The sequence below is a fragment of the Chinchilla lanigera genome, unplaced genomic scaffold (genome assembly GCF_000276665.1).
Source record: "Chinchilla lanigera isolate Chin_1 unplaced genomic scaffold, ChiLan1.0 scaffold00006, whole genome shotgun sequence".
NCBI lineage: Eukaryota > Metazoa > Chordata > Mammalia > Rodentia > Chinchillidae > Chinchilla > Chinchilla lanigera.
In genome coordinates this window covers 19124782-19141454 of record NW_004955407.1, presented here as the reverse complement: position 1 = coordinate 19141454, position 16673 = coordinate 19124782, and the positions used below count along the sequence as shown (strand labels likewise).

Genomic DNA, 16673 nt, shown 5'->3' with positions numbered 1-16673 from the left:
TTTTTTATCCAATTTAAAAAGGAAATGATTTCAAGGTTGGCGCAGTGATTCAGTTATGTCATATGAGTCTAAGGTTTTTTTCATGGTTTTTTTTTTACTCTTCCAATCTCAGTATGTTAGCAACGCCTGCCTTCATGACCATAAGACGGCTGCAGATGTTGCAATCTAGTATCATCACATGAATGAAACATATCCAAGTCACAGGGGGAGGAAGTGAGTGTAATTTTTTTTTCAGAGGTTCTCCATGTCACCAAGTTTTTGCTTACTTTTCACTGGCCAAGATTGCTTCGCTTGCCCAATGTTAGACTGATCACCAACAAAGACTGAATTTCTATAACTGGCAGAAAATTATTCTCTAAGATTATAGAACAGACAGAAGACAGAGGTGTAATCTTCCTGCCCTACTTTACAAAATGAATGAACAGGGAGGGAATTCTATTTACATGGGAGAGAAGGAATGGCTACAAGGCACAGTATTTGCACAACTAACTTAGAGTCATAGAGTAGATTCTGAAAATTCAGCACTCTCTCAAAGCATTCATTCATTCAACAAATATTTCTTGAATATCTGTCCTTCAGCAGACACTCTTCTCTTTCCCTGGTAAACATCAGAGAATGAAATACAGCTTCCAACCCTCAGTGAATTTTATTCCAGAGAGAAGACAGAAAATGAACAACACATGTTTAACAAATCAGTCGTGTGTGTGTGTGTGTGTGTGTGATAAGCAATATTTTAAAAAGTGATGGTCACAAAATGGGACTCTGAGGGACAGTTTTAAGCAGAATGGTAACAGAAGGCCTCCCAAGAACATGATAATAATTTAAAGGAGGAAATGTCCGAAGACTAAGCGCTCCCCTCATCTGGAAAGCTGACTGGTCCTGGATTCCAAATGAGGAAAAGTTAGGATGTTGCTTTCCTAGCCAAGCCAAATTAATCAGATAGTTGCTATTAAAATGAAAGAGCATGTCAGAAGAACAATAAAGCACAAACTGAAGAGCTGTGTAGACTGTACTCAGAAGATATGGGGGTTGTGCTTATACACTAGAAATAAATAAAGTGGGGTTTACTAAGACTGGGAAAATTGTGTTACTAAAGAATCTATGAGCTTAAAGCCAAATATCCATGTGGCTCTACAAACTGAACTGCAAAATATATGCAGCCCCCAGGAGGAACAAATTTCCAAAAGTCTTTTCAGACATGGCCAAGGATAACAGACAAAGAAGGTTATTCCAGAGTGCAGAAACGGAGGCCATTCAGGAGCCCTCCTCCACTGCCAGGGTAGAGAGGTGCTTGAAACCGTTCAGCTGGTTTTCATTGTGCTGTGTGCAAGTCACTGCCGAGTTTCTCATCCTTACCTTCCCCGCCTTATGTTTTCCTTCCTTCCCTCTGCCCTTGGCAGTACCATGGATTGAGCCCAGAGCCTTTGCATCAAGCTAGCCATTTTTTAAATTTTTTTAAATTTTAGGACACAGTCTTACTAAGTTGCCCAGGCTGGGCTTGATTCTCCTGCCCCTGCCTACCAGAGTGTTGGAATTACAGGCATATGACACCATGCCTGGCTCATTCTTACCTTTTCTGAATGGGAAGTTTAATTATGGTTATCTACCATGAACTTCAGGGTAGCAACAAAAAGAGAGGGAAGAACCTCACCTTCAGTAGGTGGTCACCAAATAACTGGGAACTACATCCGGACCTGGGTAAGAGAGGACTGAATGTCAGCAGGGACACGGGCTTTGAGCAGGATCAGGGAAGGACTCGCTATGTGGAGGAGTGCCACTGCCAGCCTGGAGGAGCCACCCTTGACTGTCACATGAGGGAGAAAGCACTTTATTAAGTCTGCGTTTCTAACAACTTTTGCTACTTTAACACAAAATTTTATCTGATACAAAAATTATCTTCTATATGTTTTAAGCTTGACAAAAACGAATATAATACATTTTAGAAAGTATTCTTTCCCAATAACTAAAATATTTTAGGTTTTGAAACCTAGACTTTCCAGTCATTTTGGGGGGAAGAGTCAGTGGTGGAACTCTTCCTTTTTAAGTTTCAATTAATTTTAGCTGATACATTAAACACAAAACTTACACACATTTATGACGTGTTATGTGATGCTTCAGTACATCTATCATTGTACAGTGTTTGAATCATATTAAACATATCTGCCTCCTCAAGCACTTATCATTTACCATGAAAACTTTTAAAATCTTTTTCTTGCTGGGCAGGGTGGTGCACACCTGTAATCTTAGCACTTGGGAGCATGAGGCAAGAGGATCGCTGTGAGTTTGAGACCAGCCTGGGCTACAAAGTCAGGTCAAGGCCAGTCTGAACTGCATAGCGAGACCCTGTCTCCAAAAGACAAAATAAATAAAATAAAATAAAGTCCTGTCTTCTAGCTTCTTAAAGTATGTATTACATTATTATTATATACAGTCCCCCTACTGTGCATTAGTACACCAGAAATATTTCCTATTTAACTATAATCTACCAGATGTGGTGGTGCACGCCCGTAATCCCAGCACTCGGGAGGCTGAGGCAGGAGGATCATTGTGAGTTCAAAATCAGCCTGGGTTACAAAGTGAGCTCAAGGGCAGCCTGAACTGCATAGTGAGACCCTGTCTCAAAAAGACAAAAAATAATAATAATAACAATAGTAATCTACTACTCATTGATCATGTCTCCCCAGATTATAATGGGTTATTATTATAATTAATATAAGACAAAATATGAGGTAAAAAAACCAGAAAATAAAAATGTTATTTTCCAGTGTGGTATTTAACCATCTTCATAGTGCTACAGCAATTAAAATGCAAATTTCAATGCTTTTAAAAACTCCTTTTGAAGCAAAATTGCTTAATGTCTATACCTTATATAATGTGATGAACTTCTCTAAAGGAGACTTTGTTTTGTTTTCTACTAAGTGCCTGACCCAGTATCTCACATATAATATGTATTTAATAAACATTTTAAATGTATAAATTAATGATTTATTGATGACAGCGGTTAAAATTTTTGATTTTAAGTTTCTGTGAAAAAACAAGATGTATTCTTTCTCACTTACCCTTAATGCTATCTTCTGCTACCAACAAGCCCTACTGAATTACAGTGTAATCTTAAATATTCTTAAGTCAGGAGTCACATACTCTGAAATATGTCTGGATTTCAGTTTCTAGCTTGAGTATTCTACACTCAGATATTTGATATTTATGTGATGAAATAGAAAAATAATCCTCTGATAAAATATTATGAAACAGATCTTCTAACTTTGGATATCAACCCTAAGCTTTTCTTTCATCACTTTGAATTTAACTGTGGCAATTGGTTTTTTGTTTTGTTTGTTTTTTGCACTGGGAATCGAACTCAGGACCTTGCACTTGCCAGGCAGCTGCTGTGCCACTGAACTATATCCCCAGTCCTTAACTTTGAGAATTGTGTGCATTACTAAAAATGATTTGGTCCACACTGAAAAGAAAATCAATAGCATGGTAGTTAATTCCAGTCTTTACCCAGAAATGCCAACACAGAATTTATCCACAGACTGTAAATAGTCTAATTTGTTCTGTTTATACAACAGGACAATGGATCAGCAGACAGCTTACCCATAATGTCAGCATTATCAAAACTATAGCCAGTAAATCCCCTTCGTGCAAATATTTATATTCCAAATGTTCCAAGGGATGATTGTCTAAGCTTAAGAAAAGTCATAATTTCAAGAGTGATATTTTCTTTAGCATTAAAGAAGCCAACACAGCAGCACTTCTGCTTTTAGAATTCTGAAAGGATTAAACTTTTATAAAATAGATCAACAAAACTGAAATAAGCCTGACAAATTGAATAAAAATAAAAAAGAATTCCAAAACAAATAATTATTACTTTCTTACTTATTGACGGTGAGAAGTAATTTAAACAAATATTTTAACTTTAAATATATTCTGTGACAGCACTGAATATAAGATTGAAAATTAAGTCTTCCATCTTTATTTTTTAATGTTTAACATGTGATTTGTTCACTCACATTCATTAGAAAACTATTATTTACCATTGCAACAGAGGTTGTTTGTTGTCTCTCAACATACCTGAGCTCCCTCTTTTAGAAGCTGATTTTTAGCTGGACATATAGATGCCTAGAATAAAAACGTGATCTTCAAGTCTCCATTTCAGTTAGGACTGCAGGGTAACGTGAAGTTATGTGACAGCTTCCCCTTATGTAATATCCTTAAAAGGCAGCTGGTGTGTATTCTTTACCCTGTCTTCCCAACTCCCTCCCCCCACTCCACGGCTGTGTAGAATGCAGTTCTAATGAAAGAATCTATCACCTACAAAAAAATAAGACCCATATCCTAGGGACGGCAGAGCAGAAAACTAAAAACACATGCAAGGACTTTGTAGACCAGAGCCACCATACCTGCTTAGACTGCCCACGTCTAACTGAAGCAAGGGGGAAAAAATAAAGCCCTACCTTTTTAAGTCACTATTATTTGAGATTTTCATATTAGGAAACCTAATCCTAATGATACAAGCACAATTTGTAAGACAGTGTTAAAGCAAATACAAATGAGTAAAGCAGAGTTCCTGCACAAGGCCAGCCTGAAATTTAACAATGAATACCGACAAGTAGAGTAGCATGTAGATTATGACATACAGGGTCCCCCTACCCCATTATGTTTCAAACCAACTCCCTTCCATTGATAAGAGTAACCATTTTCCTTACAGGAAAGGAATCCCAACTATGAGATCAAATTACTGTATGATACCTAATCCCCATTCCTGAGCCAACTTTAGTTATTTGCAGATGGAAGCAGAGGTGGGAATATAATTAAAATGGTAGTTATTGTAATCGATTCCAGAATGAGCGTATGAATTAAACTTAGGCATTCAGAATCCCATTGTATTAAGTAGTTATCACTGCAATATGTTACATAAAAACAAATCCACAACTCAGGCAACAGCAAACATCTATCATGGCTCCATAGGTCAGCTAGTTTTAGGCTACAGGTCTACCTACTTTTAGGCTACAGGTTGGGCCCCGTTCTGCTGCACCTGTCTGTCATCCTCCTTGCACCAGCATATACATTGGTTGTTCTCAACACAAGACAGAAACATAAGAATCCAGGCTAAACACACAAGCACATCTGATGTGCTTGATATATTCATTAAAATCATGATATGTTTGTTAATATCTCATTATAATAAGGGAATATTTGCTGCTCAAAGTCACGTGCAAGAGAGAGGGGATGAAGAAGTGGAAATAATAATGCAACTGACCTTGCATACATCTTGAATTTCCAGTATCTTTATGGTCATGGTGTCAGAAAACTTCAAGCCTGGGGCTGCATGCGCCAATCTTCCTAGCTAAGGACAAGAAGTACAGCTTCAAAAGGTCAAAATGGCCTAAAGTCTGTTATGAGAAAGACACAAGTTAAAGATGATAACATCTATATTTGTTCCAGAACAGCCAGTGAAAGATGAACTGAAAAGCTAGATAAGGGATCCACTGATGTAATAACAGGGGATTCCAGCCAGGATGGAGGAAGAGATACCAGACATGCTCTCAAAAGCAAACTAAACCCAAGTGTGGAGGTGAAATCCATTCACTCTGGGAAGTTGAGGCAGAAGGATCACAAGTTTGAGCCTAGCCTAGTCAACTTGATGACTTAGTGAAAACCTGTCTCAAAATAAAAATTACAAGGGTTGGAGATATAATTCTATTGAAGGCTTTGGTTCAATCCCCAGTACAGGAAAAAAAGAGAACCTTTTAAACCCTTTAACACACAGAGTACAAACTTGTGATTCTTAACACAAAGGAAACAGATGAGATGAGCCCTACAATCACCCTGTCCTCAAAACATCTAAGCCAGGCATGGTGGTGCACGCCCATAATCTCAGTATCTGGAAGCTGAGGCAGGAAGATCATAAGCTCAAACCTAGCCTGGGCTACACAGTGAGTTCATGGCCAGCCTGAACTACATGGGAGGACCCTGTCTCAGAACAAATGAACAAACAAAGAACATCATCAGCATAAGGAAATCCGAGCAAAACTGTACTAAGGAGGAAAAATTGAGTTTAGAGAGTATGAGGTGGCTGGAACTTGGAATTTATAACAGTGCTAGAAAGGAGAAACTATACACTGAAGTGTTTGGCTGAATATTAAGCAATTCATGTGTAGGCTGAAATGCCAGGAGGCTGGACAAAAGTTAACCACAATGGAAAGAACAATACAGGGGCCTATAAATGGAACACCTACTGGAACCCATACGAACGTATGCTACTTGAGCTTTATTTAATCTGGGTATAGAATATTTATTGAACATCTGTGACATATAGCAGAGAGCCAGAAAGCCACTCCTTAAGGTCAGGACAAAAATATCCTTACAAGAAAGTAGTCTAGACCCTTACAAATCTCAAAAACAAGCCTTAACAGGATCAAGCTGCTGACTGTTAGAGAAATAGCTTCCCAAAACAAAGCCCAACCCTTTCCAGAAATTCAAAGATTCAATTGTTAGGTTTATAATGCTACAATAACAAATTAATACAAAGTTAATGGCTTAAAACAATACTCATTATTTCATAGTTCTGTAGGAGAGCCATGCAGTACAGAGTGGCTCAGGTGGAGCCTCTGTTTAGGATCTCACAAGCCCAAAGACCCCAGACCGGAAAAGTACTGAAGATGAGGGCATGTGCTGCTGTGTGAAGCAGTAGCTGCTGTCATGGCCAAGGGGTTCAATATCCTCTGAATAAACCCCATCCAAAGGATGTGACCCTTCTTAGGTTTAGCACTGTGTTTTTACCAAAGTGTTTGCTTTTTTTTAACAAAGAAAAAAGCACATGTGCAGATAAAACTAGTAAAGATAATTTCTTTAAAAAAAAAAAAAAAAAAAGGATCTCACAAGCCTGAAATCAGTGTGTTCTTAGGTTGTTGGAGTGAGTTTCTCAATCCATGTAGGTTGTTGACTGAGTTTAGCTCCTTGTATTTTAGGCCTCAGGTTCCCTTTTTTCTTTTCTTTTTTTTCTTTTTTTTCCGCCTGCTGGCAGCTGGCAGCTGGCCATTGCTTCTGGAACAATGATAAGTCAAGTTTCTCTACTTCTTCCAGTTGCTTTGATTTTCCTTCATTATCTCTGCTTTTTTTTTTTTTTTAACACAGATCTCTGTTTTTAAGGATCCATATGATTAGACTGGATCCTTCAATAACCTATAATACTTTACCTATTTTAAAGTCCATAACTATTACAGGTAGCTAAATTAGATAAAAAATTACTACACCATCAGAAGGGACTGTGTTCTCAAGGGAGTCAGTGCAGAAGATGAGAACACATCCAAACTGTGGCTGGAGGAGCATCTGAAGAAGGCAAGATTACAGTCACAATGAGATTGTGACTTGAGATTAAAGTCGCAATGGCCAGATATACATACTTCCTTAAGGGATGAATGGAAGCTTGAAATTATACTGTAATTGGTACCAAACTTTTGGGATTTCCCACAGAAAGAAACCATTGTCTCACCATGGGTGAGATCCTCTCCCACTCACTAAAATCAAGGCTAGGACTACTACTAAAACCATGAAGGCAAAAACAAAAACAAGATTAAGATGGTAGATTATCAACTAAGGTTATTGATGTCATCCATACGCCCTTGCTATGTGCCCTTACTTCCCTATTGGATCAATGTTAGCTAAGTAGCTTTACTTGTAATCTTATTGGTTGATTATAGTTTGACTCATTTTGTACCCACTTTGTGACTTTGCCCTATAAAACATTCCTGGAGAGATGACCTTGGCAGCAACCCACTTGGGGCTCCTCCCACATATCAGGAGCTATTCCTAGCCCCCATTCCTGGTCCCCAATAGAACTATCTTGCTCTTAACCTCTTTTGTCCTTTGGAATTCATTGTTTGACTTCAGGGAGCATAAACTTGGCACATATGACATCTAACATGTTGGGAATTGTATCTCTCCTGTATCATAACTTTAATTAGACCTGCAAAAGTCCTTTTTGCTAGTTTTAGAACATAGTCACAGGATCCAGAGATTAGGATGCAGACATTTGTGGCAGCTATTCTGCTGACCACACTCAACAACATCACATGTACAGTGCAGCATCCAACCAAATAATATTAGCTAAAGTTCAGGGAAATATTCCAATACCCAGGAAGAAAAAGAGTTCTGTTCATGGAAACAAACAGTGGTGACAAAATGACGAAATTAATAGATACAGATTTTTTTTTCCAATCAAATTTGCAAAGATTTATTTTTCTTTGCCCTAGGAAAGAATCTGGCAAGTTTCTTTCTCTTCTTTGAGGAAAAAAAATGAATGTAATATGCAGAAGTTATTGGAGAGTAAGTGAGAGATAGCATCACTAATTCTCCTTCCCATTTTTTAAAAATTGAGACATCTGATACATAAAAACATAAAAATTATACATATTTATGGGGTTCTGTGTGATATTTTGAAATATATATACATTGTGTAATGTTTGACTCAGATTTTTAAAAATTATTTCTGAAATTTGTTTCTTACTGCTACATTTTAGACATACATAGTGATAACATTTGTCATAGGGAATTTGTACCTGTATGTGATATATTTTGCTTCTTCCTTTTTTCCTTTCCACTCCCCTCCTTTCAACCTCCTTCCCCCTCCTTATTTGCAAAAGCTTTGTTTCCATTTTACCTACTATTACCTTTTTTCTTGTCCTTTTTCCTTTCCCACTGCCCTTTCCCTTGTTCCCCTTCTCATTTGAACATTTTCTTCCCATTTCCCAATACATTTTGGTCCTCATTTCGGTTCCTTACACCAGGGAAGCAATGCAATATTTACACATGTGTGCTCAATTTATTTCACTTGCAAGTATGGTCTCAAGGTGCATCCATTTACCTAGAAATCATTCAACCTTATCCTTCTTTATGGCAGAGTAGTACTCCATTGAATTAAAAAAAAATCCCACATCTTGTTTATCCATTCATGAGTTAATGGGCATGCTGGGGATTTAGCTCAGCGGCAAAAGCGCCTGCCTGGCAAGCGCAAGGTCGTGAGTTCGGTTCCCAGTGCTGGAGAAAAACCATGAGTTAATGGGCATTTGGGCTGTTTCTAAGATTTAGCTATAACAAATTATGCCACTATAAATATGTGTACAAATATCATTGTGGTATGATGCTTTCAGTTTTTCCAGGAAGATAACAAGAAGGGGAATAGCTGGATCAAGTGGAAGCTAAGGATTTTAAAATAGCCACTTTAAATTCATTTCATAGTTTCAAGAAAATTGTAAAGTCACTGAGAAAAAAATGCAATATAACAAAGAGAACTAATTGGAATTTCTAGCCAGGTGTGGTGGTAGTAATTGGATGCTGCCTTGTACATGTGAACTATAATCCCAGCACTTGAGATGCTAAGGCAGGAGGATTGTAGCAAGTTCAAGGCCCACTTGAACTACATAGAGAGATGTTGTCTCACAAAAAATTAAAAAATTGAATTTCTATTGTTGAAACATACAATACCTGAAAATAACTTTTAAGTGGATAATTCAAAATCAGGGAAATCAGCTTGGAGATTCCTCAGCAAACTAGGTCTAGATGTCCCATCAAACCCAGCTAGTCTCCTTCTGGGTATTTTCCCAGATCTGAAAACATCATATTACAGCAATATATGTGCACCCATGTTCATAGCAGCACAATCTGTAATTGCTAAATTATGGAAGCAACCCAAATGTCCATCCAGAGGATTAGATAAAAAAAATGTGGTACTTTTATATAATGGAATATTACTCAGCTATAAAGAAAGGTAAACTTGAGGATTTTATAGGGAAATGGTCACAAGTAGAGACCACACTCATAAGTGAAATAAATCAGACCTGCATGTGTAAGCACCGTATTGTCTCACTAGTGTAAGACCTGAAAGAGTGAATAAAAACTAGGAGGTATGATAGACATTGTGAAACGAAAGGAAAATGCTCAAAAGTAAAGGGCAACTGGGGTGTGGGAAAAGAGAAGGGAAAGAAGGGGAAATTATGTAAGTATGTATAGACAGGACAGCTAACATAGTTGCACTACTGTCTTATATTGCTCTATAGAAAGGAACAGTTAATGATTACTTGTTTGATCAATCTTGTATATCTCTATTTGTTTTCCTGAGAAACCACTTGGAAGATATCAATAAGTAATACAACAACAAAGGTTAATTTCCTACAACTTTGTCTGTAACTCTGTTTTGTTTGTATTGTTCTTATGCTATTTTGTAAATGAATGTCTGTCTGTTAATATGTTTTCCTCCTTCTGTTTTTTAAAATAAAAAAAAATCAGGTTATGTGCTATAGAAGAAAAAAATCAAAAATTTGAAGTTCAGAGAAGTAATGCTCAAAAATAAAATGGTGATCTCTGGCATGATCTTGATCAATCTAAGATGTGTGTAACTGTAATCCTAAGGGTTAAAAATATTTTTCACAGATTTGATGAAAGATATTGACCTAAAATTAAAGAAACTCAACAAAACCAAATAGTATAAACACAAGAAAACCAACAAAGATACACATTAATCCAATTAGCAATATGAAGAATAAGAAAATATTGAAGCAAACAGAAAAACAAGACATATACAAGGGAAAAAGTTAAGAACTACTGCTCACTTCTCATCAGAAATAATGCAAATCCAAAGAAGACAAGATATAATAGGTGCCATCACACCCTATAGGAAGAAAAATTTAATTTGGTTCATGTTTTCTAGGACTTCAGTCCATTGTTAACTGGCTCAAACACAAAAACATTATGGCAAAAATGGCTTGGTAGAGCAAAGATACTTAGTTAAAAGAGGCCAGGAAACAAACTGCCAAACAAGAACACGATAGAGCTCATATATGTTATCCAAATCACGCCTCCGTGACCTATCCAATCCAGCAAGCGGCATGCTTTCCTAATCAACTAGGTATGCTTAATCCAATGAAGGAGACAAATTAGGATGAACAGTTATACATGGAATAATGTCTTTAAAGGGCTAAAGAAAAAGCCCAACTGCTAGAATTCTATATTTAGTTAACGTACCCCTGAAAATGAAAGTGAAATAAAGGTATTTCAGACAAACAGAAGCTGAAAGGAGCTCTTACCAGCAGAGTTAGACTTTAGGAAATGACAAAGGAAGCTCTCAGGTGAAGGAAAGTGATACCAGATCAGCCTAAATGTACCCAAAGTAGCAAAGAGCACTGGAAATTGTAATATGTTGATAAAGACATTTCATCCTTTTTAGCATTTATATAAAAGATAATTGATTAAGGAGAAATAATATATTTGAAGTCTATGATATATACAAAGTAAACCATATGACAATAATAGGTGAACAGAGTCAAAAAATATATTATCATCAGTTTCTTTTAATTCACATGAAGTGGTATATCATTTTAGGTAAATGTGACAAGATAAAAATTGATCTACTAGGGGCTGGGGATTTAGCTCAGCAGCACAGTGCCTGCCTGGCAAGCACAACGTCATGAGTTCGATTTCTGGTATGGGGGGGGGGCGGGATTGATCTACTAACAGTACCTGCCTGATGAGCACAAGGTCCTGAGTTCAATTCCTGATACCAAAAAGAAAAAAAAAAAATCCATCTACTAAACCCTAGAATAATCTAGAAATAAATGAGTACATATGCAGTACACACCTACATATATAGCTAGCAGAAGAGACAAAAAGAGAAGATAAAACACTAAAAATACAGTCAACTAATTTAAGAAAGGAGAGGAATAAGAATATGTAGGTCAGCTGGAAAACAAATAGCTAGCTGGTGGGCTTAAATCTATCCATACTGTTATAGGTTGGATCTAAAATGTCCCCCAGTAATCTTCTATGTTCAGAGGTAGGACTTTCAGTGTCCTCCAAAGTCTCATGTATTCAAGGGCAGGATTTCAGGTTCTTGGATTATAGGGGTGCTACACTTATCAATAGCTTATTCACAAATTGAAATAAACCAGTTCTAAAACATCATTATGTGGGGTGAGGTGGTGCATTCCTGTAATCCCAGCTACTCAGGAGGCTGAGGCGGAAGGATCACAAATTGGAACCCAGCCTAGGGCCAGGGATATAGCTCAGCAGCACAAGCACCTGCCTGGCAAGTGCAAGGTCTTGAGTTTGATTCCTGGTACAAAAAAAGTTTCATAAATGTATAGAACCCAGCCTAGAAAATTTATGATTTAGCAAGATCCTGTCTCAAAAAGAGGGATGTAGCTTTGTGAAATGCCTCTGTGTTCAATTCCCAGTAGTGCAAAAACAACAAACAAGAAAAACATCATGAATTTCAAAAAATTGCTGAATGAAATTAGCCAATCACACATACACACACACACAAAATCACACACTGTTTAATTCCACATATATGAAGTTATGGAACAGGTATGACTAACCTTCAGTGATATAAATTAGATCCCATTATGACTTAGAAGGGATAAAAAGGAAATTAGGGCTGTGGAAATGTTTTTATATTTTTACTAAGGTGGTGTCCTGGTTAATTTTCTCATTACTGAGATAAAATACCTGACACCTAAAGTTAAAGGAGGAAAAGTTCACTTGGTTCACAGTTTGTGGAGGTTTCAGTCCATAGCTGGCTGGCTCCAAGGCAGGGTGGCGTGTCAGAGGGACATCATAAAGGAGATGCAGTCACCAGAAGCAGGCAGGCTAGGGCAAAAGCAAGCAAGAGACCAACAACAAGTGACAACCTGTGACAACTTCCTGCCCCTTTTACATGCTATCTAGGCTACCTGGCTCAGGGCAGTGCCCAACTAATCAATGGACTAATTTAGTAATCACACAGCCTTAATCCTAGCATTGTACTATGAATCAAGCACACACTGTCGGTCCAGCAACCTCTAAAAAAGCCCCATTTATGACTGCATGTGGCTTTGGGGGGACATCTAAACACATGCCATAACATTCTATCCTTTCCCCTGCCTCAAAAGACTCAAGCACATCCCTTTATAGAAAAGGCATTAGGTCCATCTCTAAGAGTTGCCAAAGTCCTAAAAGTTTCATCACTCCTGAAAAGTCCAAGTTCCAAATCTCCTCTGAGACTTATGGCAAACTCTTAGCTGTGAACCCCTGCACAAATGAAAAGAAAGTTAAAAACTTCCAACATTCAATGGCACAAGAGACACAGTTCCATTCCAAATGATACAGAGGATAGAAAGGAAAGAGAACAAAGCAAGTCCAAAATCCAACAGGGCAAATACTAAGTCCCATAGTCGTATATCCAGCATCCCTGTCAATCTGTGGCAAGTTGTGAACTCCAAAGGGCTTGGGTGGCTCTGCCCCATGGCATTGCCAGTGGTTGTAGCTCCCATAGTTTCTCCCTTGGGCTGGCTTTGCTCCATCCTTGCAGTTTTCCCAGATAATCAACACTCCTGGTTTCTCCAACCTTCTGGGGTCTTCACTGCACCTTCAGCTTCATACTCGGAGCTTCACACACTGCCTTCCCAGGCCTTCTTCTGAAATCCGGGTGAAAGCCCTCCTAACCCCACAACCCTTGCATTCTGCATACACCTAAAACCAGTACCATGTTCATGCTGCCAAGGTCTGCCAGTAGAGCAGTAGCCAGGCTTTCTTCTGTCTGGGCTGTAGGGGTCAAGTGCTTAGGAACCAAATCCCAAGAAACAACTTCCCTAGGCTGCCACCATTGTAGAACATGGTACTCTGGGGCTCTCTTTTCCAAGTGAAGTCTTTCACTTTTGCAATTTTGAGGTTGTAAAGGATGGAGTCCTGCTGCTTCTTGTGATATCCTCAGGTCATCTTTTTTGTTGTCTTCTTCTGAAAGGCTTGGCTTTTTCTTGCTAGTCTTTTCAGCAACCAGCTTCTCCTCTGTCCCATCTTTGCAGGCCACAACTTTACTGGAGCTTCGTTTTAAATCATTCTGTTGGGCTCTTTACTCTTGAGTCTCAACATAAATCTGGCTAAAAGCCCCCAACAGTATCCATGCCACAGCCTCAACATTAGAGTGCCTTAAAATTTCTCCTACAAGATTAATTAGCCTGCCACCTTTAATCTCAAACACAGGCAGTCTCTGAACATGAGCAAAATGCAGACAAACTTTCTCATCCTTTTTTTTTTTTTTTTTTTGAGACAAGTTTCACTATGTAGTTTAGGCTGGCTTTGAACTCACTATATAGTCCATGCTGGCCTAGAACTCTTGATTCTCCTGCCTCAGCCTCCTAAATGCTGGGATTATAGGCATGTGCCACCATGCTTGGCCTGCAGACAAACTTTCTGCCAAGCCAAAACACACATCCTCTGAAGTCCAACAGTGAATGCAATCTTTCCTCCAAGGAGAAATCTCCTTAGTCTGGTCTTTACGGGGAATATTTCTATCAGCATTCTGGTCTTCTGAGCTCTGAACAGAATCTCCCATCAAGTACAGCATAAAGCTTTCCAGGACTGCTTTTTAGCTGGCATCTCTGAACCTTTCCTAACTCTTGTACTTCCCACAAGCGAGTTTCAAGGTCTCTTGAACTACACAGTCAGGTTCAGTCACTGCAACAACCCTATTTCTCCGATACTAAATTTACTTTCCTTTCCTTGCTGAGACAAAATATTTGACTCCCAAAGTTAAAGAAGGAAGAGTTTATTTTGGCTCACAGTTTGTAGAGGTACCAGTCCACAGTGGGCTGGCCCCACAGCAGGTTGGCATAGCAGAGGGGCATGGCAGAGGACAGTTCATGGCAGGCAGAAGGCAGAAGGTAAAAAACTATTCCGCTGCCCCCTTTTTTTCAGGCTTTTTTTTTGGTCTTTTTTAGACAAGGTCTTGCTATGCAGCTCAGGCCGGCGTTGAGCTCACTTTGTAGCCCAGGCTGGTCTCAAATTCACAAAGATCCTCCTGCCTCAGCCTCCCGAGTGCTGGGATTACAGGCACTGGCCACCACGCCCAGCCTGCCCTTTTATTCTCTATCTAGGCTCACTGGTTTAGGGGGATGCCAAACCAATCAGTGGACTAATTTAGTAACCACACACCCTTAATCTAGTGCCCTTAATTCTAGCCTTGTACAGTGTATCCATCCCCGCATCAAACATTCTAGATCCAGTGACCTCTAAAAAAGGCCCCCATGAGCCTTTGAGGAGACAGCTAAACACAAGCCGTAACAGATGGTGGCTACACAAGTGCACAGTTTTATCAAAACTCATCAAACTGCTTTCAACATGGGAACTTTTTATTTCTCTACATTATAGCTTAATTTTAATAAAAGCAGGAAAGTTTTAAGGAGAGCAAGTAAAGAGTGTAAAACAGAAAAGAGATAACAGAACTGAAAATTATTCGAATACAAAGAAACTACTGGAAAGTTTAGAAAATGTTTCAATCATTTTTTTAAAAAACTCACTTGTTAGCTGGGCATGGTGGTGTACGCCTGTAATTCCGGCACTCGGGAGGCTGAGGCAGGAGGATCGTTGCAAGTTTGAGGCCAGCCTGGGCTACAAAGTGAGCTCAAGGCCGGCCTGAATTGCATAGCGAGACCCTGTATCAAAAAAATAAAAAATAAATAAAAAATAATTTAAAAATCACTTATTGAAAATATAAGTAGAATTCAGCATGGAGGATATATTACCTACATGAGAAATTGAAATAGAGAAACCATTGCCTTTTCTATTTCAGTTAATGCATCTTGTGTAAAAAGTCACAGGGAAGGGAATCTTAGTACACTGCGGCTTCTTTGAGAAGATATTTGGGTAGGGCCTGAGGCTCCTGTTCCTAAGGAGATATCAGGTGCTGTCTGGGCTGCTGCTTCAGCTATTGTTCTTCAAGTAGGGTGGGCATAGATCAGTTTTCGGGGGCATTGATGGTCTATAGCAAGTGACAAGTTTGGTCCAGCAGTTTCCACGATATATGGAATCCACTCGTACATCAATTAAAGAATACTTACATGTAAAAGGACGATTCAACCCCTTTTTACTCATGACTGTAAACAGAATGGGTGCTTACGATGCTGTGCACAGTATGTTTCCAACCACGGTGAAAACTTGAATTAGTTACTCCTACGTAGCAAATGAGAGAACAATTCCTATTTCGTTTTCCTAAACTACTGTGAAGATTGCAGTAGAAAATGTAAGTGGCTCAAAGTATCACAGGAACCATAACCTCAAAAAAAAAAAGCTTAAAAACTCCCGCAGTTCAACAAAGGGGCGGGGCCTTTAAGTAAGAGGCGGGGCTTTGGGATTTTCCTGGCAGAATGTACCAATTATTGGGGAGGTATGAGTCCTTAAAATAATCAGTAATAAAGAACCTTCTGAATTTAAAGTTATCCCTAAAGCAAGACACATGAAATAGGAACTTTTCTCTCATTATGTTAGTCAACTGATATGTAGTTGGTAGGGCAGCGGTAGTATTTCATTTCAGTCTCCAGACAGCACGCAGGGTGCTACTACCCACGCGCCGTGCTCACTCTCTCGCGTCCCGCTTCCCCACCCCCGCCCCGCACCCCCGCCCGGGGCAGGAGTTTCCACTACGCTGACGGAGGCGGCAGTCACGGACTCGTCTATCTCTGCGCCCCACGGAGGGAGGCCGTGAGGAGCCACGTTGCAGAGGACGGTAAGAAACCCGGCCAGGAGACGCGAGATCACAGTAAAATTCGAGTCCGGCCGCGGGGTCCGCGCGGTAGGGTCGGAGCCGGTCCGCAGCCGGAGCAAGCTTCGCCCCGGGCGGCGCGGTCCTCCCCGCGGTC

The 16673-nt window shown here is 39.2% G+C and overlaps 1 protein-coding gene across 1 annotated transcript in view; it reads left to right on the top strand.

The window, feature by feature from the left end:
• Positions 1-16457: 16457 nt before the first annotated feature.
• LOC102013799 (chromosome unknown open reading frame, human C21orf91) overlaps positions 16458-16673 on the top strand; it is a 31067-nt gene continuing 30851 nt past the window's right edge. The window contains exon 1 of the mRNA XM_005375581.2: positions 16458-16540. The gene's annotated coding sequence lies outside the window, so the exon portion shown is untranslated. The remainder of the gene's footprint in view (positions 16541-16673) is intronic.